This window comes from Lissotriton helveticus, chromosome 1_2 (assembly GCF_964261635.1).
Source record: "Lissotriton helveticus chromosome 1_2, aLisHel1.1, whole genome shotgun sequence".
In the NCBI taxonomy this organism is placed as follows: domain Eukaryota; kingdom Metazoa; phylum Chordata; class Amphibia; order Caudata; family Salamandridae; genus Lissotriton; species Lissotriton helveticus.
In genome coordinates, this window is record NC_136058.1 from 324441354 (window position 1) to 324463086 (window position 21733).

General features: G+C 40.9%; 7 non-coding genes across 7 annotated transcripts; all 7 read left to right on the forward strand.

The window, feature by feature from the left end:
- Nucleotides 1–4365: 4365 nt before the first annotated feature.
- Nucleotides 4366–4437, forward strand: TRNAC-GCA (transfer RNA cysteine (anticodon GCA)). Its single transcript has one exon. It is a non-coding gene; the product is annotated as a tRNA-Cys (tRNA).
- A 761-nt stretch (nt 4438–5198) lies between these two features.
- Nucleotides 5199–5270, forward strand: TRNAC-GCA (transfer RNA cysteine (anticodon GCA)). The gene has a single exon. It is a non-coding gene; the product is annotated as a tRNA-Cys (tRNA).
- Nucleotides 5271–8442: 3172 nt separating this feature from the next.
- TRNAC-GCA (transfer RNA cysteine (anticodon GCA)) lies at nt 8443–8514 on the forward strand. Its single transcript has one exon. It is a non-coding gene; the product is annotated as a tRNA-Cys (tRNA).
- A 7943-nt stretch (nt 8515–16457) lies between these two features.
- On the forward strand, nt 16458–16529 carry TRNAC-GCA (transfer RNA cysteine (anticodon GCA)). The gene has a single exon. It is a non-coding gene; the product is annotated as a tRNA-Cys (tRNA).
- A 1010-nt stretch (nt 16530–17539) lies between these two features.
- On the forward strand, nt 17540–17611 carry TRNAC-GCA (transfer RNA cysteine (anticodon GCA)). Its single transcript has one exon. It is a non-coding gene; the product is annotated as a tRNA-Cys (tRNA).
- A 1010-nt stretch (nt 17612–18621) lies between these two features.
- Nucleotides 18622–18693, forward strand: TRNAC-GCA (transfer RNA cysteine (anticodon GCA)). Its single transcript has one exon. It is a non-coding gene; the product is annotated as a tRNA-Cys (tRNA).
- A 2922-nt stretch (nt 18694–21615) lies between these two features.
- Nucleotides 21616–21687, forward strand: TRNAC-GCA (transfer RNA cysteine (anticodon GCA)). Its single transcript has one exon. It is a non-coding gene; the product is annotated as a tRNA-Cys (tRNA).
- Nucleotides 21688–21733: the final 46 nt, after the last annotated feature.

Below are 21733 nucleotides of genomic sequence, written 5' to 3' on the forward strand. Positions count from 1 at the left end.
TCACTCTTTCATGATGTACTGATATTTTGTCATTCTAATTTTACTGTAAAGCTGGGGATATAGCTCAGTGGTAGAGCATTTGACTGCAGATCAAGAGGTACCTGGTTCAAATCCTGGTGTCCCCTCACCCTATTTTGATTCTGTTGTTTGTAATTGGGACTTTCCATCAATTCCATTTGGATCATCTTTTACAGAGTCAGTGTTCCCTTGGATATTGCATTTTAATGGCATTACAGTGTTTGCTTCTCAAAACCTGTGAGAAATGCAGTTTTTAACACTCGGCTTGGTATTCCCTTTGGGTAATTTCTGAAACATCATTGATAAATTTTGGAATTCGGCTCTTCCTTTCACAGTACTAAACAAAGGGAATGGACTATGAAACCAATTGACAACTTTGTTATACTGTTTGGTGCTTTCTTGTATTGCACTGAAGAAATGGCGTATAAAACTTGGCGGCGAAGCAGTCAATCTATTTCTCATTTCACCTGTGTCTTCAGTCTTACATATATTCCACCTCTTCTCTGTGCATGCAAAGTATGTGTTTGTTTGAAGCACTTCATTCTTGTGCAACGTCGGAACTATTTAATTTCTCCTTAAAAGCTCTGCCTACGTGCAAGATGTACGAACTACCATTGCAGTTGCAAGAAGGCTGGTCTGAAGAATCAGGCCATTTGCAAATGCAAAATGTCTTTTTCTGATGTATTAAATGGAAGGTATTCGAAAGGGGTGTGTGGGTGTACCTTCCAAATACCGAATTGTACTGGTACGTAGAAATGTTTTTCCACCATAATTTGGCCAAAACAATCATACTTCATCACCATCTCCGTGATTGTGGTAACAAATCCTCAAATGATAAGGTGTCCCATAAAAACCTCTACCCCTTTAAGAATGTTTCAAAACAATCATTGTATGTAGAGGCATTGGTCCTATGTACCACTGCCTATTCAAATAAAATAACAATGAAACAAATAAATCTGTTTTTTAAATGATCCAGTTTTCCTTTAATAAATAATGTTAAGGACTACTTCTCCTGTTCCACAGTTTCAAGGTTGTACTTTCTGGCACAACTTAGTTTGATCCTCACACTCTTTCAATATGTACTGATATTTTGTCATTCTGATTTTACTGAAAAGCTGGCGATATAGCTCAGTGGTAGAGCATTTGACTGCAGATCAAGAGGTCCCTGGTTCAAATCCGGTTGTCCCCTTACCCTATTTTGATTCTGTTGTTTGTAATTTGGACTTTTCATCAATTCCATTTGGATTATCTTTGACAGAGTCAGTGTTCCCTTGGATATTGCACTTTAATAGCATTTCAGTGTTTCCTGCTCAAAACCTGTGAGTAAATGCAGTTTTTAACACTCGGCTTGGTATTCCCTTTGGGAAATTTCTGAAACATCATTGATCAATTTTGGAATTCGGCTCTTCCTTTCACAGCACTAAACAAAGGGAATGGACTATGAAACCAATTGACAACGTTGTTATACTGTTTGGTGCTTTCTTGTATTGCACTGAAGAAATGGCGTATAAAACTTGGCAGCGGAGCAGTCAATCTATTTCTCATTTCACCTGTGTCTTCAGTCTTACATATATTCCACCTCTTCTCTGTGCATGCAAAGTATGTGTTTGTTTCAAGCACTTAATTTTTGTGCAACGTAGGAACTATTTAATTTCTCCTTAAAAGCTCTGCCTACGTGCAAGATGTACGAACTATCATTGCAGTTGCAAGAAGGCTGGTCTGAAGAATCAGGCCATTTGCAAACACAAAATGGCTTTTTCTGATGTATTAAATGGAAGGTATTCGAAAGGGGTGTTTGGGTGTACCTTCCAAATACTGAATTGTAGTGGTACGTAGAAATGTTTTTCCACCATAATTTGGCCCAAAACAATCATACTTCATCACCATCTCACTGATTGTGGTAACCAATCCTCAAATGATAAGGTGTCCCGTAAAAACCTCTTCCCCTGTAAGAATGTTTCAAACCAATCATTGTATGTAGAGGCATTGGTCCTATGTACCACTGCCTATTCAAATAAAATAACAATGAAACAAATATCTGTTTTTTAAATGATCCAGTTTTCCTTTAATAAATAATATTAAGGACTATTTCTCCTGTTCCACAGTTTCAAGGTTGTACTTTCCGGAACAACTTAGTATGATCCACTCACTCTTTCATGATGTACTGATATTTTGTAATTCTGATTTTACTGTAAAGCTGGGGATACAGCTCAGTGGTAGAGCATTTGACTGCAGATCAAGAGGTCCCTGGTTCAAATCCGGGTGTCCCCTCACCCTATTTTGATTCTGTTGTTTGTAATTGGGACTTTTCATCAATTCCATTTGGATCATCTTTGACAGAGTCAGTGTTCCCTTGGATATTGCACTTTAATAGCATTTCAGTGTTTCCTGCTCAAAACCTGTGAGTAAATGCAGTTTTTAACACTCGGCTTGGTAAATTTCTGTAACATCATTGATCAATTTTGAAATTCGGCTCTTCCTTTCACAGCACTAAACAAAGGGAATGGACTATGAAACCAATTGACAACTTTGTTATACTGTTTGGTGCTTTCTTGTATTGCACTGAAGAAATGGCGTATAAAACTTGGCAGCGAAGCAGTCAATCTATTTCTCATTTCACCTCTGTATTCAGTCTTAGATATATTTCACCTCTTCTCTGTGCATGCAAAGTATGTGTTTGTTTGAAGCACTTCATTTTTGTGAAACGTAGGAACTATTTAATTTCTCCTGAAAAGGTCTGCCTACTTGCAAGATGTACGAACTATCATTGCAGTTGCAAGAAGGCTGATCTGAAGAATCAGGCCATTTGCAAACGCAAAATGGCTTTTTCTGATGTATTAAATGGAAGGTATTCAAAAGGGGTGTTTGGGTGTACCTTCCAAATACCGAATTGTAGTGGTACGTAGAAATGTTTTTCCACCATAATTTGGCCAAAACAATCATACTTCATCACCATCTCCGTGATTGTGGTAACCAATCCTCAAATGATAAGGTGTCCCGTAAAAACCTCTTCCACTTTAAGAATGTTTCAAATCAATCAATGTATGTAGAGGCATTGGTCCTATGTACCACTGCCTATTCAAATAAAATAACAATAAAACAAATATGTTTTTTAAATGATCCAGTTTTCCTTTAATAAATAATATTAAGGACTACTTCTCCTGTTCGACAGTTTCAAGGTTGTACTTCCCGGAACAACTTAGTATGATCCTCTCACTCTTTCATGATGCACTGATATTTTGTCATTCTGATTTTACTGTAAAGCTGGGGATATAGCTCCGTGGTAGAGCATTTGACTGCAGATCAAGAGGTCCCTGGTTCAAATCCGGGTGTCCCCTCACCCTATTTTGATTCTGTTGTTTGTAATTGGGACTTTTCATCAATTCCATTTGGATCATCTTTGACAGAGTCAGTGTTCCCTTGGATATTGCACTTTAATAGCATTTCAGTGTTTCCTGCTGAAATCCTGTGAGTAAATGCAGTTTTTAACACTTGGCTTGGTATTCCCTTTGGGAAATTTCTGAAACATCATTGATCAATTTTGGAATTCGGCTCTTCCTTTCACAGCACTAAACAAAGGGAATGGACTATGAAACCAATTGACAACTTTGTTATACTGTTTGGTGCTTTCTTGTATTGCACTGAAGAAATGGCGTATAAAACTTGGCAGCGAAGCAGTCAATCTATTTCTCATTTCACCTGTGTCTTCAGTCTTACATATATTCCACCTCTTCTCTGTGCATGCAAAGTATGTGTTTGTTTGAAGCACTTCATTTTTGTGCAACGTAGGAACTATTTAATTTCTCCTTAAAAGCTCTGCCTACGTGCAAGATGTACGAACTATCATTGCAGTTGCAAGAAGGCTGGTCTGAAGAATCAGGCCATTTGCAAACGCAAATGGCTTTTTCTGATGTATTAAATGGAAGGTATTCGAAAGGGGTGTTTGGGTGTACCTTCCAAATACCGAATTGTAGTGGTACGTAGAAATGTTTTTCCACCATAATTTGGCCCAAAACAATCATACTTCATCACCATCTCAGTGATTGTGGTAACCAATCCTCAAATGATATGGTGTCCCGTAAAAACCTCTTCCCCTTTAAGAATGTTTCAAATCAATCATTGTATGTAGAGGCATTGGTCCTATGTACCACTGCCTATTCAAATAAAATACCAATAAAACAAATATCTGTTTTTTAAATGATCCAGTTTTCCTTTAATAAATAATATTAAGGACTACTTCTCCTGTTCCACAGTTTCAAGGTTGTACTTTCTGGCACAACTAAGTATGAGCCTCACATTCTTTCATGATGTACTGATATTTTGTCATTCTGACTTTACTGAAAAGCTGGGGATATAGCTCAGTGGTAGAGCATTTGACTGCAGATCAAGAGGTCCCTGGTTCAAATCCGGGTGTCCCCTCACCCTATTTTGATTCTGTTGTTTGTAATTGGGACTTCTCATCAATTCCATTTGGATCATCTTTGACAGAGTCAGTGTTCCCTTGGATATTGCACTTAAATAGCATTTCAGTGTTTCCTGCGTCTTACATATATTCCACCTCTTCTCTGTGCATGCAAAGTATGTGTTTGTTTGAAGCACTTCATTTTTGTGCAACGTAGGAACTATTTAATTTCTCCTTAAAAGCTCTGCCTACTTGCAAGATGTACGAACTATCATTGCAGTTGCAAGAAGGCTGGTCTGAAGAATCAGGCCATTTGCAAACGCAAAATGGCTTTGTCTGATGTATTAAATCGAAGTTATTCGAAAGGGGTGTTTGGGTGTACCTTCCAAATACCGAATTGTAGTGGTACGTAGAAATGTTTCTCCACCATAATTTGGCCCAAAACAATCATACTTCATCACCATCTCAGTGATTGTGGTAACCAATCCTCAAATGATAAGGTGTCCCGTAAAAACCTCTTCCCCTTTAAGAATGTTTCAAAACAATCATTGTATGTAGAGGCATTGGTCCTATGTACCACTGCCTATTCAAATAAACTAACAATGAAACAAATACATCTGTTTTTTAAATGATCCAGTTTTCCTTTAATAAATAATATTAAGGACTACTTCTCCTGTTCCACAGTTTCAAGGTTGTACTTTCTGGCACAACTTAGTATGAGCCTCACATTCTTTCATGATGTACTGATATTTTGTCATTCTGATTTTACTGAAAAGCTGGGGATATAGCTCAGTGGTAGAGCATTTGACTGCAAATCAAGAGGTCCCTGGTTCAAATCCGGGTGTCCCCTCACCCTATTTTGATTCTGTTGTTTGTAATTGGGACTTCTCATCAATTCCATTTGGATCATCTTTGACAGAGTCAGTGTTCCCTTGGATATTGCACTTAAACAGCATTTCAGTGTTTCCTGCTCAAAGCCTGTGAGTAAATGCAGTTTTTAACACTCGGCTTGGTATTCCCTTTGGGAAATTTCTGAAACGTCATTGATCAATTTTGCAATTCGGCTCTTCCTTTCACAGCACTAAACAAAGGGAATGGACTATGAAACCAATTGACAACTTTGTTATACTGTTTGGTGCTTTCTTGTATTGCACTGAAGAAATGGCGTATAAAACTTGGCAGCGAAGCAGTCAATCTATTTCTCATTTCACCTGTGTCTTCAGTCTTACATATATTCCACCTCTTCTCTGTGCATGCAAAGTATGTGTTTGTTTGAAACACTTCATTGTTGTGCAAAGTAGGAACTATTAAATTTCTCCTTAAAAGCTCTGCCTACTTGCAAGATGTACGAACTATCATTGCAGTTGCAAGAAGGCTGGTCTGAAGAATTAGGCCATTTGCAAATGCAAAATGGCTTTTTCTGATGTATTAAATAGAAGTTATTCGAAAGGGGTGTTTGGGTGTACCTTCCAAATACCAAATTGTAGTGGTACGTAGAAATGTTTTTCCACCATAATTTGGCCCAAAACAATCATACTTCATTACCATCTCAGTGATTGTGGTAACCGATCCTCAAATGATAAGGTGTCCCGTAAAAACCTCTTCCCCTTTAAGAATGTTTCAAAACAATCATTGTATGTAGAGGCATTGGTCCTATGTACGACTGCCTATTCAAATAAAATAACAATGAAACAAATATCTGTTTTTTAAATGATCCAGTTTTCCTTTAATAAATAATATTGAGGACTACTTCTCCTGTTCCACAGTTTCAAGGTTGTACTTTCTGGCACAACTTAGTATTATCCTCACACTCTTTCATGATGTACTGATATTTAGTCATTCTGATTTTACTGAAAAGCTGGGGATATAGCTCAGTGGTAGAGCATTTGACTGCAGATCAAGAAGTCCCTGGTTCAAATCCTGCTGTCCCCTCACCCTATTTTGATTTTGTTGTTTGTAATTGAGACTTTCCATCAATTCCATTTGGATCATCTTTGACAGAGTCAGTGTTCCCTTGGATATTGCACTTTAATGGCATTACAGTGTTTGCTTCTCAAAACCTGCGAGTAAATGCAGTTTTTAACACTCAGCTTGGTATTCCCTTTGGGAAATTTCTGAAACATCATTGATCAATTTTGGAATTCGGCTCTTCCTTTCACAGCACTAAACAAAGGGAATGGACTATGAAACCAATTGACATCTTTGTTATACTGTTTGGTGCTTTCTTGTATTGCACTGAAGAAATGGCGTATAAAACTTTGTGGCGAAGCAGTCAATCTATTTCTCATTTCACCTGTGTCTTCAGTCTTACATATATTCCAACTCTTCTCTGTGCATGCAAAGTATATGTTTGTTTGAAGCACTTCATTTTTGTGCAACGTAGGAACCATTTAATTTCTCCTTAAAAGCTCTGCCTACTTGCAAGATGTACGAACTATTATTGCAGTTGCAAGAAGGCTGGTCTGAAGAATCAGGCCATTTGCAAACGCAAAATGGCTTTTTCTGATGTATTAAATGGAAGGTATTCGAAAGGGGTGTTTGGGTGTACCTTCCAAATACCGAATTGTAGTGGTACGTAGAAATGTTTTTCCACCATAATTTGGCCCAAAACAATCATACTTCATCACCATCTCAGTGATTGTGGTAACCAATCCTCAAATGATAAGGTTTCCCGTAAAAACCTCTTCCCCTTTAAGAATGTTTCAAAATAATCATTGTATGTAGAGGCATTGGTCCTATGTAAGACTGCCTATTCAAATAAAATAACAATGAAACAAATATCTGTTTTTTAAATGATCCAGTTTTCCTTAAATAAATACTATTAAGGACTACTTCTCCTGTTCCACAGTTTCAAGGTTGTAATTTCTGGCACAACTTAGTATGATCCTCACACTCTTTCATGATGTACTGATATTTTGTCATTCTGATTCTACTGAAAAGCTGGGTATATAGCTCAGTGGTAGAGCATTTGACTGCAGATCAAGAGGTCCCTGGTTCAAATTCGGGTGTCCTCTCACCCTATTTTGATTCTGTTGTTTGTAATTGGGACTTTTCATCAATTCCATTTGGATCATTTTTGACAGAGTCAGTGTTCCCTTGGATATTGCACTTTAATAGCATTTCAGTGTTTCCTGCTCAAAACCTGTGAGTAAATGCAGTTTTTAACACTCGGCTTGGTATTCCCTTTGGGAAATTTCTGAAACATCATTGATCAATTTTGGAATTCGGCTCTTCCTTTCACAGCACTAAACAAAGGGAATGGACTATGAAACCAATTGACAACTTTGTTATACTGTTTGGTGCTTTCTTGTATTGCACTGAAGAAATGGCGTATAAAACTTGGCAGCGAAGCAGTCAATCTATTTCTCATTTCACCTCTGTCTTCAGTCTTACATATATTTCACCTCTTCTCTGTGCATGCAAAGTATGTGTTTGTTTGAAGCACTTCATTTTTGTGCAACGTAGGAACTATTTAATTTCTCCTCAAAAGCTCTGCCTACTTGCAAGATGTACAAACTATCATTGCAGTTGCAAGAAGGCTGGTCTGAAAAATCAGGCCATTTGCAAACGCAAATGGCTTTTTCTGATGTATTAAATGGAAGGTATTCGAAAGGGGTGTTTGGGTGTACCTTCCAAATACCGAATTGTAGTGGTACGTAGAAATGTTTTTCCACCATAATTTGGCCAAAACAATCATACTTCATCACCATCTCCGTGATTGTGGTAACCAATCCTCAAATGATAAGGTGTCCCGTAAAAACCTCTTCCCCTTTAAGAATGTTTCAAAACAATCATTGTATGTAGAGGCATTGGTCCTATGTACCACTGCCTATGCAAATAAAATAACAATGAAACAAATAAATCTGTTTTTAAATGATCCAGTTTTCCTTTAATAAATATTATGAAGGAATACTTCTCCTGTTCCACAGTTTCAAGGTTTACTTTCTGGCACAACTTAGTATGATCCTCACACTCTTTCATGATGTACTGATATTTTGTCATTCTGATTTTACTGAAAAGCTGGGGATATAGCTTAGTGGTAGAGCATTTGACTGCAGATCAAGAGGTCCCTGGTTCAAATCCGGGTGTCCCCTCACCCTATTTTGATTCTGTTGTTTGTAATTGGGACTTTTCATCAATTCCATATGGATCATCTTTGACAGAGTCAGTGTTCCCTTGGATATTGCACTTTAATAGCATTTCAGTGTTTCCTGCTGAAATCCTGTGAGTAAATGCAGTTTTTAACACTCGGCTTGGTATTCCCTTTGGGTAATTTCTGAAACATCATTGATCAATTTTGGAATTCGGCTCTTCCTTTCACAGCACTAAACAAAGGGAATGGACTATGAAACCAATTGACAACTTTGTTATACTGTTTGGTGCTTTCTTGTATTGCACTGAAGAAATGGCGTGTAAAACTTGGCAGCGAAGCAGTCAATCTATTTCTCATTTCACCTGTGTCTTCAGTCTTACATATATTCCACCTCTTCTCTGTGCATGCAAAGTATGTGTTTGTTTGAAGCACTTCATTTTTGTGCAACGTAGGAACTATTTAATTTCTCCTTAAAAGCTCTGCCTACGTGCAAGATGTACGAACTATCATTGCAGTTGCTAGAAGGCTGGTCTGAAGAATCAGGCCATTTGCAAACGCAAATGGCTTTTTCTGATGTATTAAATGCAAGGTATTCGAAAGGGGTGTTTGGGTGTACCTTCCACATACCGAATTGTAGTGGTACGTAGAAATGTTTTTCCACCATAATTTGGCCCAAAACAATCATACTTCATCACCATCTCAGTGATTGTGGTAACCAATCCTCAAATGATATGGTGTCCCGTAAAAACCTCTTCCCCTTTAAGAATGTTTCAAATCAATCAATGTATGTAGAGGCATTGGTCCTATGTACCACTGCCTATTCAAATAAAATAACAATAAAACAAATATGTTTTTTAAATGATCCAGTTTTCCTTTAATAAATACTTTGCCTGTTTGCTGCCAGCGCATTTCTGGACCCGCGCTCACTTTCTGACTCCAGCGTTTGCAGCTCGCCGCACCCGCTCCGCGGGCGCAGCTTCACCGAGGGTCCTGCTGCTGACTCTGCCTGCTTCCTGTAGGGGCACTTCAGGGCGAACTTTGGGAACTGAAAGGCTTGAGGGCTGCGAGCGTGCAGGGACTACCTGATCCAGGTGTCCCTGCGAGACCGAGTCCACCTTCCGGTCCGCTCTCCCTCTAGCTCCGCCCCCCGCCCTTTCAAATTACTATAAACAGTGTGTGTTCTCCCGCAGCGCGGGACGAAGACCGGGCAAAGAGCGGGCCGTTTTAGGCCGTTAGAGGCCGGAAGAGACCGGACCGGGCCATTCCTCTGACTCCTGGCCTCTTGTGATATCTGCCTTTGCTTTCCCAAGTTTGCTCTTCGTGTCGAATCACCTCCATGGCTTCCAGAGGATCCCGGAGTAAGTCTGCCCAACAGCATGCTAACACTCTAGAAAATTTCTTCCCCAAAGCTAGCGCTGCAGCCAGGAAAAATTCCACAGTGACAGAGACACTGCTTGAGGCGAATACTGAAAATTTGTCTCAGGAAATTTTGGTTTCTCCGTCAAATGATGCCACTACTCCAATAACTCTCCATAATACTCACCTATCACTCCTGGATAGCATTGATGAGACTATCGAGTCAGTGCTCCAACAACTTAGGACCCCGACAACTCAATCAAGGGACAGTCAGCCCTTGTGTCCTTCCGGGGTAGTGGAAACCACTCCGTATGTGAACTGTGTGGAATCAATTGAGTTATTGGAGGAGGGCCCGGCCCTATTGGCAACAGACTCTGTGGGTCGTGCAAGGTCCCATGCACCGAAAAGAAAAAGGTCAAGAGAGATTACAAGATCAAACAGGGCTAAAGTGGATACGACTACTCTAACACTGGATGCCAGCACGGACAGGTCGGCATCTTTTGATAGTACTGGTTTGGTCTTTGAGTCTGACCAATTAGATTCACCTTTTGTCGCAGCTGAACCAGGGTGCTTAGGGCCATTCATATTTGGAGGGCCCCTACCCAACCCTGCAGATGCTCTAATTAGTTCACTTACGGTCATTTTCAAGAACTTGTTGGAACCGCTATCTGTAAAATTAGACTCCATAGTCGCTAGACTCACAGTTATAGAAAGTGCGCATATGCGAAACACTTCTGGTGGGGGGTTGGATGCAAGCGCACAGCTGGTTCCTCGAGAACCCGTGGGGAATGGTCATTCTACTGTTGAAACATCCACACAGGCCCAGACGGGGGTACTAAATAGCACTGTAGTTAATCATGCCCCCCCACTCCCTCCTTCACAAACCCGCAGGCCCCCTATCCCCGCACCAAGAAGATCTAAGCCACCAGTAGTACCTGAACCAAGGAGTGTGAGGCATGACACTAATGCACCTTCTGGTCACATTACCAGTCCTAATACCAGGCGTAGGGTGGTGAATCTGCCTCCGGAGGCTGTGCCCTACACGGCAATAATGGTGGGAGTTCCTGAGCTCACTGGTGGTACCAGAGAGCCACAGGACTCACTCCGTAATAAGGTAATTAGTTGGCTCAACATTAACAGACCCCTCCCACCCAATATCAAAGGCGATGTCCTAATGGTTAGAAGGATTCCATGGATTGGAGTCACTCCCAAGAATAGGGCTGGGGACTGTGTCATAATTAGCTTTAAAAGCCCACTAGTCGCCCCCTACATCTGCAACTGGCTGGTAAGGCCGGATAAGTCAAATATAGAACTAGTGCCCCTCTCAAATTTCTATCCACATGTGACCAACCTACCCACAGGGAGGGAGCAGGGCTGGACTAGAGTGGGCTTTGCAATTGATGGTTCACGGTACAGACCCAAGCATAACCCAATCCCCGCTCTTGGTAACTTTGTTCACCAGAACAGATTTTCTTGCCTGGACCATGTTGATTGACCACAATGGGGAGTTATACTTAAACACTCTGTAAAATCTCCCAATGTGATCGCAGTTAGAGGGATGGACTCCCTCAACCCTGTAGCTGAGGCAAAGATCCAGGATTTTCCCAATGAGGGGGGGATCTCCGAGGGATGTACCCAAATGCAAGTACAGGAACCACTCTACCCAAGCTCTCTTCCCATATCGCAACAGGAGGAGTGTGCTGTACCATCCATCTCGCAGCCTACCACATCTGGGTTGGGCGCTTTGGTAATGCACACATGCGATACTGTGTCCGCACTAAGCGAAGTCTCCCCACATCTCCAAGGTTCACCACCAAGTGAAGTTTCCCCGCAATCCAGAGGCTCAGGGTTGGTTATTCAGTCATGGAATGTGGCGGGTATTATGAATAAGGTGGGTACTCCGGAGTGGGAGACCCTGGTTGATGGGAGTGACATTCTTCTCCTACAGGAGACGTGGGCAAGGGAACCGCATTATATGAGGGGGTATGATATTTATGAAATCCCGGCAAAATGGAATGGTAGGGGGAGACCTTCGGGCGGGCTGGCAATTTGGGTGGCGAGTCACATTGGGTGTCAGGTGGAAAGTGTGGATACTCTCTCCCAGGACATCCAGTGTGTTCGCTTCAACTGGCCTGGTAAAGGGTCCTGGGCAATTGTAAATGTCTACTCTCGACCAGTTGCTGTGGGCAGTGAATCTACCACCCTAGTCGAACTCTCATCTTTTCTAGGTCAGTTACCAGCGGACTTGAAATTAGTGATGGGAGGCGACTTCAATTGCCATTTTGAACCTCTCGAGGGTCTAATGGATGGACCATTTACAGCTGAGGATGATTTTTGGGGAGTTCCCCCCTCCTCCTCGCCTCACCCTAAAGCATGGTCTCCGCTGGCAATACAACTTACCTCCCTTACGTTGAACTTTGGACTGAGGGCATGCAATGGGCTCACTCCCTCCGATACTCCATCGGTGTGCACATTTAATAGAAAGGGGCACGAGTCCAGGCTGGATTATATATTTATTGATATATCTTTATGGCCTAAAGTGCAAGATTTTAGAGTGGCATTAAGAACAGATAGCGATCACAATTCTCTCCTCTTGGAAATTCAGCACCCAACCGCCGCTGTAGGGCTGGCAACCACTGGTGCTGGAGGTGACCAGGGGGATATACTCCTCACCACAAGTAGACGACGGGTAAAATGGGGGAAGCTGGTCAATGATGAAAATGCCATGAATAAGTTATATGGTATAGCACTCCCCATGCTTCAGGAGGTGGATGCTCTCATTAGTCAACCTAAACTCTCCGACTATAATGAGAGACTTTCCGGCATCCACCAGACTTTGGTCAGGGACCTTGCAGACGTTTTTAACCCGGTGGTGCCCTTAAGAAGGAAAGCTACCCGTATTGCGACTTGGTACACTCCTACCTGTAGGAAAATTAAATCCGATCTACTTTCAGCCATCAAAGAAGGCAGTGATAGGGAGAGGGTTACAACCCTGAGGAGGGAGTACAAGTCAGCACTGGCCAGCGCTAGGGCTGAGTGGGATTGGAACCACTGGCAGGAACTGTTTGAAGCCCTGAAGTGCAGAGACTCTAGGAAGTTCTGGGCTCTGGTTAACAACGGCACTGGGGTGCTCTCGCCTGCTGTAGAGCCTAACATTGCCCCCTCTGTTTGGGAGGCCCATTTCGGAGCGTTGTACCATGCAACCACACTATGGCCCGATGGGTTGGCGGCGGATTTCCCCTGTCCCTCAGAAATGTCCCTGGAATTTTCTCTAGGTGAGGTGAAGACAGCACTAGAGTGTCTGGCCCTGGGGAAGGCACCGGGGTTGGACAAGCTACCCGGTGATTTGTTTAGGTACCATCCCGACATCTGGGCCCCGTACTTTCTCATTTTATTTAATGCTATTTTAGGAGGTATGGTGGTTCCTCCCTCTTGGTTAGGGGCCGAAATCATGCCAATCCATAAGAAAGGCTCCCCTCTGAACCCAACTAACTATAGGCCAATTAGCCTTATAGATGTCCCCCAAAAGCTCTTTGCGCGTCTTATTTTGAACCATCTATTAGACTGGGTAGAGGACAATGACATCTTGAGTCCTCTGCAGGCTGGCTTCAGGAAGAACACGTCGACCATGGACCAGATCTTCCGCCTTGTCCTCCTCTACTGGAAGACTGTGATCATCGAGGGGGGAAGACTGTACATGGTCTTCGTGGACCTGAGGTCAGCCTTTGACCTAGTCCCGCGCAGGAAGCTGTGGGAGGTGCTGGAAAAGCTGGGAGTTCCCCCCCAGCTACTTAACATCTTAGTCAGGCTGCATGAGAACAACTATGCGCAGGTCAGGTGTGGGAAAGATGGCAAATTATCATCAAGGTTCCCCGTTTCTCGAGGGGTGAGGCAGGGTTGTGTCTTGGCACCAACCCTGTTTTGTTTGTACATCAACCATGTCATCTCCCACCTGGAAAATGTCAACAACAACGACGCCCCTTGCCTGGCAGGAAGGAGGGTACCGGCAATTATGTTTGCCGACGATACCCTCCTTCTTTCCAAATCCCCCATGGGGATTCAGAGGATCCTGGATGGATTTGATCTTTTCTGTGCTCAGCACGGGTTGGAGATAAACACAGGGAAGACAAAGTACATGATTTTTAATCCACCCACTAAAACAAGACCTAATCCCACCTTGGGGACGGCCAGTCTCGAAAGGGTGTCCACCTTCATATATCTGGGGGTAACATTACAGGAACACTTATCTTGGGACCACCAGATAGCACGCTCAAGGGTAAAACTGTCTCAACTGTCTGGTGCAATTCTGAAGGTGGCCAATTCTTCGTCCTTTAAGCCTGTGAGCCCGGCCCTTGAAACCTACAGGACCCAGGCCAAGGCAGCGGCCACTTATGGCTGTGAACTTTGGGGGCATAAAGCGGCGAAGGTCCTGTCTACAGTTGAAAATAGTTTTTTAAGGCGCTTATTGACTCTTCCGCGTGCAACGCCACTTCTGCCCTTGAGAATGGACCTGGGGCTCCCCCCTATTGCAGAGGAGCTTGTGTCCAAACCAGTGAAGTTCTGGCACAGGCTCTGGTCCACGAATGAACTGCACCATTATAGGGAGGACCTTACCCACGTCATGAGCCTTAATTGTGGGGGAAAAATTCCTTGGCTTGCCTCTGTGAAAAATGAATTGACTACAATGAATCTTTGTGACCTTTGGGAGGACCCAGCGCGAGGCTGCCAAGCAATCTCGCGCAAAGCCCTGTCAAAAATTTTTAAGGACAGGTCTCTTGCACTCTTGGTAAATGCGCAACACAGTGGCACCCTTACTTTGCGATTTTTAGAATCCAAAAATTCATATATTTTTGAACCTTTTATGGATTTTATTTTTCCCATCCTGGCGAGAAAACTCTTTGTACAATGGAGGCTTGGCACACTGCCTACTAAAACTTTTACATCCAAGTGGTCTAACACGGCCGATAAATTTTGCCCATGCTGTAAAACCCACTTGGAAGACGACCTTCACATCCTGTTTGTGTGCCTCGCCTATCAAAGGCCCAGGAAACGCTGGATAGCACCACTCTGTAAAAATCTAGGGTTCAGAGAGTACGCACAGGCATATAGGATCCTGAAAACCAGTACCCTGGGTCACATTGTGTTTGCCGTCTCAAATTTCTTATGGCTATATGGCTGATTAGGAAAAAAAATATATGCTGAACCCTCTTGAACTTTCCAGCTTCCTAATTATTCTTACGCCGGGATGGAGTATTTTATAATATGTAATTTTCCTAATATAATGTGTATTTTACTGTATGTGCTGTTTTTTACTGTCTCTTTTATGGTCTATATGACCGAAATAAAGAATTTTTGGAATTGGAATTGGAATTAATAAATAATATTAAGGACTACTTCTCCTGTTCGACAGTTTCAAGGTTGTACTTCCCGGAACAACTTAGTATGATCCTCTCACTCTTTCATGATGCACTGATATTTTGTCATTCTGATTTTACTGTAAAGCTGGGGATATAGCTCTGTGGTAGAGCATTTGACTGCAGATCAAGCGGTCCCTGGTTCAAATCCGGGTGTCCCCTCACCCTATTTTGATTCAGTTGTTTGTAATTGGGACTTTTCATCAATTCCATTTGGATCATCTTTGACAGAGTCAGTGTTCCCTTGGATATTGCACTTTAATAGCATTTCAGTGTTTCCTGCTGAAATCCTGTGAGTAAATGCAGTTTTTAACACTTGGCTTGGTATTCCCTTTGGGAAATTTCTGAAACATCATTGATCAATTTTGGAATTCGGCTCTTCCTTTCACAGCACTAAACAAAGGGAATGGACTATGAAACCAATTGACATCTTTGTTATACTGTTTGGTGCTTTCTTGTATTGCACTGAAGAAATGGCGTATAAAACTTTGTGGCGAAGCAGTCAATCTATTTCTCATTTCACCTGTGTCTTCAGTCTTACATATATTCCACCTCTTCTCTGTGCATGCAAAGTATATGTTTGTTTGAAGCACTTCATTTTTGTGCAACGTAGGAACCATTTAATTTCTCCTTAAAAGCTCTGCCTACTTGCAAGATGTACGAACTATCATTGCAGTTGCAAGAAGGCTGGTCTGAAGAATCAGGCCATTTGCAAACGCAAAATGGCTTTGTCTGATGTATTAAATAGAAGTTATTCAAAAGGGGTGTTTGGGTGTACCTTCCAAATACCGAATTGTAGTGGTACGTAGAAATGTTTTTCCACCATAATTTGGCCCAAAACAATCATACTTCATCAACATCTCAGTGATTGTGGTAACCAATCCTCAAATGATAAGGTGTCCCGTAAAAACCTCTTCCCCTTTAAGAATGTTTCAAAACAATCATTGTATGTAGAGGCATTGGTCCTATGTACCACTGCCTATTCAAATAAACTAACAATGAAACAAATACATCTGTTTTTTAAATGATCCAGTTTTCCTTTAATAAATAATATTAAGGCCTACTTCTCCTGTTCCACAGTTTCAAGGTTGTACTTTCTGGCACAACTTAGTATGAGCCTCACATTCTTTCATGATGTACTGATATTTTGTCATTCTGATTTTACTGAAAAGCTGGGGATATAGCTCAGTGGTAGAGCATTTGACTGCAAATCAAGAGGTCCCTGGTTCAAATCCGGGTGTCCCCTCACCCTATTTTGATTCTGTTGTTTGTAATTGGGACTTCTCATCAATTCCATTTGGATCATCTTTGACAGAGTCAGTGTTCCCTTGGATATTGCACTTAAATAGCATTTCAGTGTTTCCTGCTCAAAGCCTGTGAGTAAATGCAGTTTTTAACACTATGCTTGGTATTCCCTTTGGGAAATTTCTGAAACGTCATTGATCAATTTTGCAATTCGGCTCTTCCTTTCACAGCACTAAACAAAGGGAATGGACTATGAAACCAATTGACAACTTTGTTATACTGTTTGGTGCTTTCTTGTATTGCACTGAAGAAATGGCGTAAAAAACTTGGCAGCGAAGCAGTCAATCTATTTCTCATTTCACCTGTGTCTTCAGTCTTACATATATTCCACCTCTTCTCTGTGCATGCAAAGTATGTGTTTGTTTGAAGCACTTCATTGTTGTGCAAAGTAGGAACTATTTAATTTCTCCTTAAAAGCTCTGCCTACTTGCAAGATGTACGAACTATCATTGCAGTTGCAAGAAGGCAGGTCTGAAGAATCAGGCCATTTGCAAACGCAAAATGGCTTTTTCTGATGTATTAAATAGAAGTTATTTGAAAGGGGTGTTTGGGTGTACCTTCCAAATACCGAATTGTAGTGGTACGTAGAAATGTTTTTCCACCATACTATGGCCCAAAACAATCATACTTCATTACCATCTCAGTGATTGTGGTAACCGATCCTCAAATGATAAGGTGTCCCGTAAAAACCTCTTCCCCTTTAAGAATGTTTCAAAACAATCATTGTATGTAGAGGCATTGGTCCTATGTACGACTGCCTATTCAAATAAAATAACAATGAAACAAATATCTGTTTTTTAAATGATCCAGTTTTCCTTTAATAAATAATATTGAGGACTACTTCTCCTGTTCCACAGTTTCAAGGTTGTACTTTCTGGCACAACTTAGTATTATCCTCACACTCTTTCATGATGTACTGATATTTAGTCATTCTGATTTTACTGAAAAGCTGGGGATATAGCTCAGTGGTAGAGCATTTGACTGCAGATCAAGAGGTCCCTGGTTCAAATCCGGGTGTCCTCTCACCCTATTTTGATTCTGTTGTTTGTAATTGGGACTTTTCATCAATTCCATTTGGATCATTTTTGACAGAGTCAGTGTTCCCTTGGATATTGCACTTTAATAACATTTCAGTGTTTCCTGCTCAAAACCTGTGAGTAAATGCAGTATTTAACACTCGGCTTGGTATTCCCTTTGGGAAATTTCTGAAACATCATTGATCAATTTTGCAATTCGGCTCTTCCTTTCACAGCACTAAACAAAGGGAATGGACTATGAAACCAATTGACAACTTTGTTATACTGTTTGGTGCTTTCTTGTATTGCACTGAAGAAATGGCGTATAAAACTTGGCAGCAAAGCAGTCAATCTATTTCTCATTTCACCTCTGTCTTCAGTCTTACATATATTTCACCTCTTCTCTGTGCATGCAAAGTATGTGTTTGTTTGAAGCACTTCATTTTTGTGCAACGTAGGAACTATTTAATTTCTCCTCAAAAGCTCTGCCTACTTGCAAGATGTACGAACTATCATTGCAGTTGCAAGAAGGCTGGTCTGAAAAATCAGGCCATTTGCAAACGCAAAATGGCTTTTTCTGATGTATTAAATGGAAGGTATTCGAAAGGGGTGTTTGGGTGTACCTTCCAAATACCGAATTGTAGTGGTACGTAGAAATGTTTTTCCACCATAATTTGGCCAAAACAATCATACTTCATCACCATCTCCGTGATTGTGGTAACCAATCCTCAAATGATAAGGTGTCCCGTAAAAACCTCTTCCCCTTTAAGAATGTTTCAAAACAATCATTGTATGTAGAGGCATTGGTCCTATGTACCACTGCCTATTCAAATAAAATAACAATGAAACAAATAAATCTGTTTTTAAATGATCCAGTTTTCCTTTAATAAATATTATGAAGGAATACTTCTCCTGTTCCACAGTTTCAAGGTTGTACTTTCTGGCACAACTTAGTATGATCCTCACACTCTTTCATGATGTACTGATATTTTGTCATTCTGATTTTACTGAAAAGCTGGGGATATAGCTTAGTGGTAGAGCATTTGACTGCAGATCAAGAGGTCCCTGGTTCAAATCCGGGTGTCCCCTCACCCTATTTTGATTCTGTTGTTTGTAATTGGGACTTTTCATCAATTCCATTTGGATCATCTTTGACAGAGTCAGTGTTCCCTTGGATATTGCACTTTAATAGCATTTCAGTGTTTCCTGCTGAAATCCTGTGAGTAAATGCAGTTTTTAACACTCGGCTTGGTATTCCCTTTGGGAAATTTCTGAAACATCATTGATCAATTTTGGAATTCGGCTCTTCCTTTCACAGCACTAAACAAAGGGAATGGACTATGAAACCAATTGACAACTTTGTTATACTGTTTGGTGCTTTCTTGTATTGCACTGAAGAAATGGCGTGTAAAACTTGGCAGCGAAGCAGTCAATCTATTTCTCATTTCACCCTGTGTCTTCAGTCTTACATATATTCCACCTCTTCTCTGTGCATGCAAAGTATGTGTTTGTTTGAAGCACTTCATTTTTGTGCAACGTAGGAACTATTTAATTTCTCCTTAAAAGCTCTGCCTACGTGCAAGATGTACGAACTATCATTGCAGTTGCAAGAAGGCTGGTCTGAAGAATCAGGCCATTTGCAAACGCAAATGGCTTTTTCTGATGTATTAAATGCAAGGTATTCGAAAGGGGTGTTTGGGTGTACCTTCCACATACCGAATTGTAGTGGTACGTAGAAATGTTTTTCCACCATAATTTGGCCCAAAACAATCATACTTCATCACCATCTCAGTGATTGTGGTAACCAATCCTCAAATGATATGGTGTCCCGTAAAAACCTCTTCCCCTTTAAGAATGTTTCAAATCAATCAATGTATGTAGAGGCATTGGTCCTATGTACCACTGCCTATTCAAATAAAATAACAATAAAACAAATATGTTTTTTAAATGATCCAGTTTTCCTTTAATAAATAATATTAAGGACTACTTCTCCTGTTCGACAGTTTCAAGGTTGTACTTCCCGGAACAACTTAGTATGATCCTCTCACTCTTTCATGATGCACTGATATTTTGTCATTCTGATTTTACTGTAAAGCTGGGAATATAGCTCCGTGGTAGAGCATTTGACTGCAGATCAAGAGGTCCCTGGTTCAAATCCGGGTGTCCCCTCACCCTATTTTGATTCTGTTGTTTGTAATTGGGACTTTTCATCAATTCCATTTGGATCATCTTTGACAGAGTCAGTGTTCCCTTGGATATTGCACTTTAATAGCATTTCAGTGTTTCCTGCTGAAATCCTGTGAGTAAATGCAGTTTTTAACACTTGGCTTGGTATTCCCTTTGGGAAATTTCTGAAACATCATTGATCAATTTTGGAATTCGGCTCTTCCTTTCACAGCACTAAACAAAGGGAATGGACTATGAAACCAATTGACAACTTTGTTATACTGTTTGGTGCTTTCTTGTATTGCACTGAAGAAATGGCGTATAAAACTTGGCAGCGAAGCAGTCAATCTATTTCTCATTTCACCTGTGTCTTCAGTCTTACATATATTCCACCTCTTCTCTGTGCATGCAAAGTATGTGTTTGTTTGAAGCACTTCATTTTTGTGCAACGTAGGAACTATTTAATTTCTCCTTAAAAGCTCTGCCTACGTGCAAGATGTACGAACTATCATTGCAGTTGCAAGAAGGCTGGTCTGAAGAATCAGGCCATTTGCAAACGCAAATGGCTTTTTCTGATGTATTAAATGGAAGGTATTCGAAAGGGGTGTTTGGGTGTACCTTCCAAATACCGAATTGTAGTGGTACGTAGAAATGTTTTTCCACCATAATTTGGCCCAAAACAATCATACTTCATCACCATCTCAGTGATTGTGGTAACCAATCCTCAAATGATATGGTGTCCCGTAAAAACCTCTTCCCCTTTAAGAATGTTTCAAATCAATCATTGTATGTAGAGGCATTGGTCCTATGTACCACTGCCTATTCAAATAAAATAACAATAAAACAAATATCTGTTTTTTAAATGATCCAGTTGTCCTTTAATAAATAATATTAAGGACTACTTCTCCTGTTCCACAGTTTCAAGGTTGTACTTTCTGGCACAACTTAGTATGAGCCTCACATTCTTTCATGATGTACTGATATTTTGTCATTCTGATTTTACTGAACAGCTGGGGATATAGCTCTGTGGTAGAGCATTTGACTGCAGATCAAGAGGTCTCTGGTTCAAATCCGGATGTCCCCTCACCCTATTTTGATTCTGTTGTTTGTAATTGGGACTTCTCATCAATTCCATTTGGATCATCTTTGACAGAGTCAGTGTTCCCTTGGATATTGCACTTAAATAGCATTTCAGTGTTTCCTGCGTCTTACATATATTCCACCTCTTCTCTGTGCATGGAAAGTATGTGTTTGTTTGAAGCACTTCATTTTTGTGCAACGTAGGAACTATTTAATTTCTCCTTAAAAGCTCTGCCTACTTGCAAGATGTACAAACTATCATTGCAGTTGCAAGAAGGCTGGTCTGAAGAATCAGGCCATTTGCAAACGCAAAATGGCTTTGTCTGATGTATTAAATAGAAGTTATTCGAAAGGGGTGTTTGGGTGTACCTTCCAAATACCGAATTGTAGTGGTACGTAGAAATGTTTTTCCACCATAATTTGGCCCAAAACAATCATACTTCATCAACATCTCAGTGATTGTGGTAACCAATCCTCAAATGATAAGGTGTCCCGTAAAAACCTCTTCCCCTTTAAGAATGTTTCAAAACAATCATTGTATGTAGAGGCATTGGTCCTATGTACCACTGCCTATTCAAATAAACTAACAATGAAACAAATACATCTGTTTTTTAAATGATCCAGTTTTCCTTTAATAAATAATATTAAGGACTACTTCTCCTGTTCCACAGTTTCAAGGTTGTACTTTCTGGCACAACTTAGTATGAGCCTCACATTCTTTCATGATGTACTGATATTTTGTCATTCTGATTTTACTGAAAAGCTGGGGATATAGCTCAGTGGTAGAGCATTTGACTGCAAATCAAGAGGTCCCTGGTTCAAATCCGGGTGTCCCCTCACCCTATTTTGATTCTGTTGTTTGTAATTGGGACTTCTCATCAAT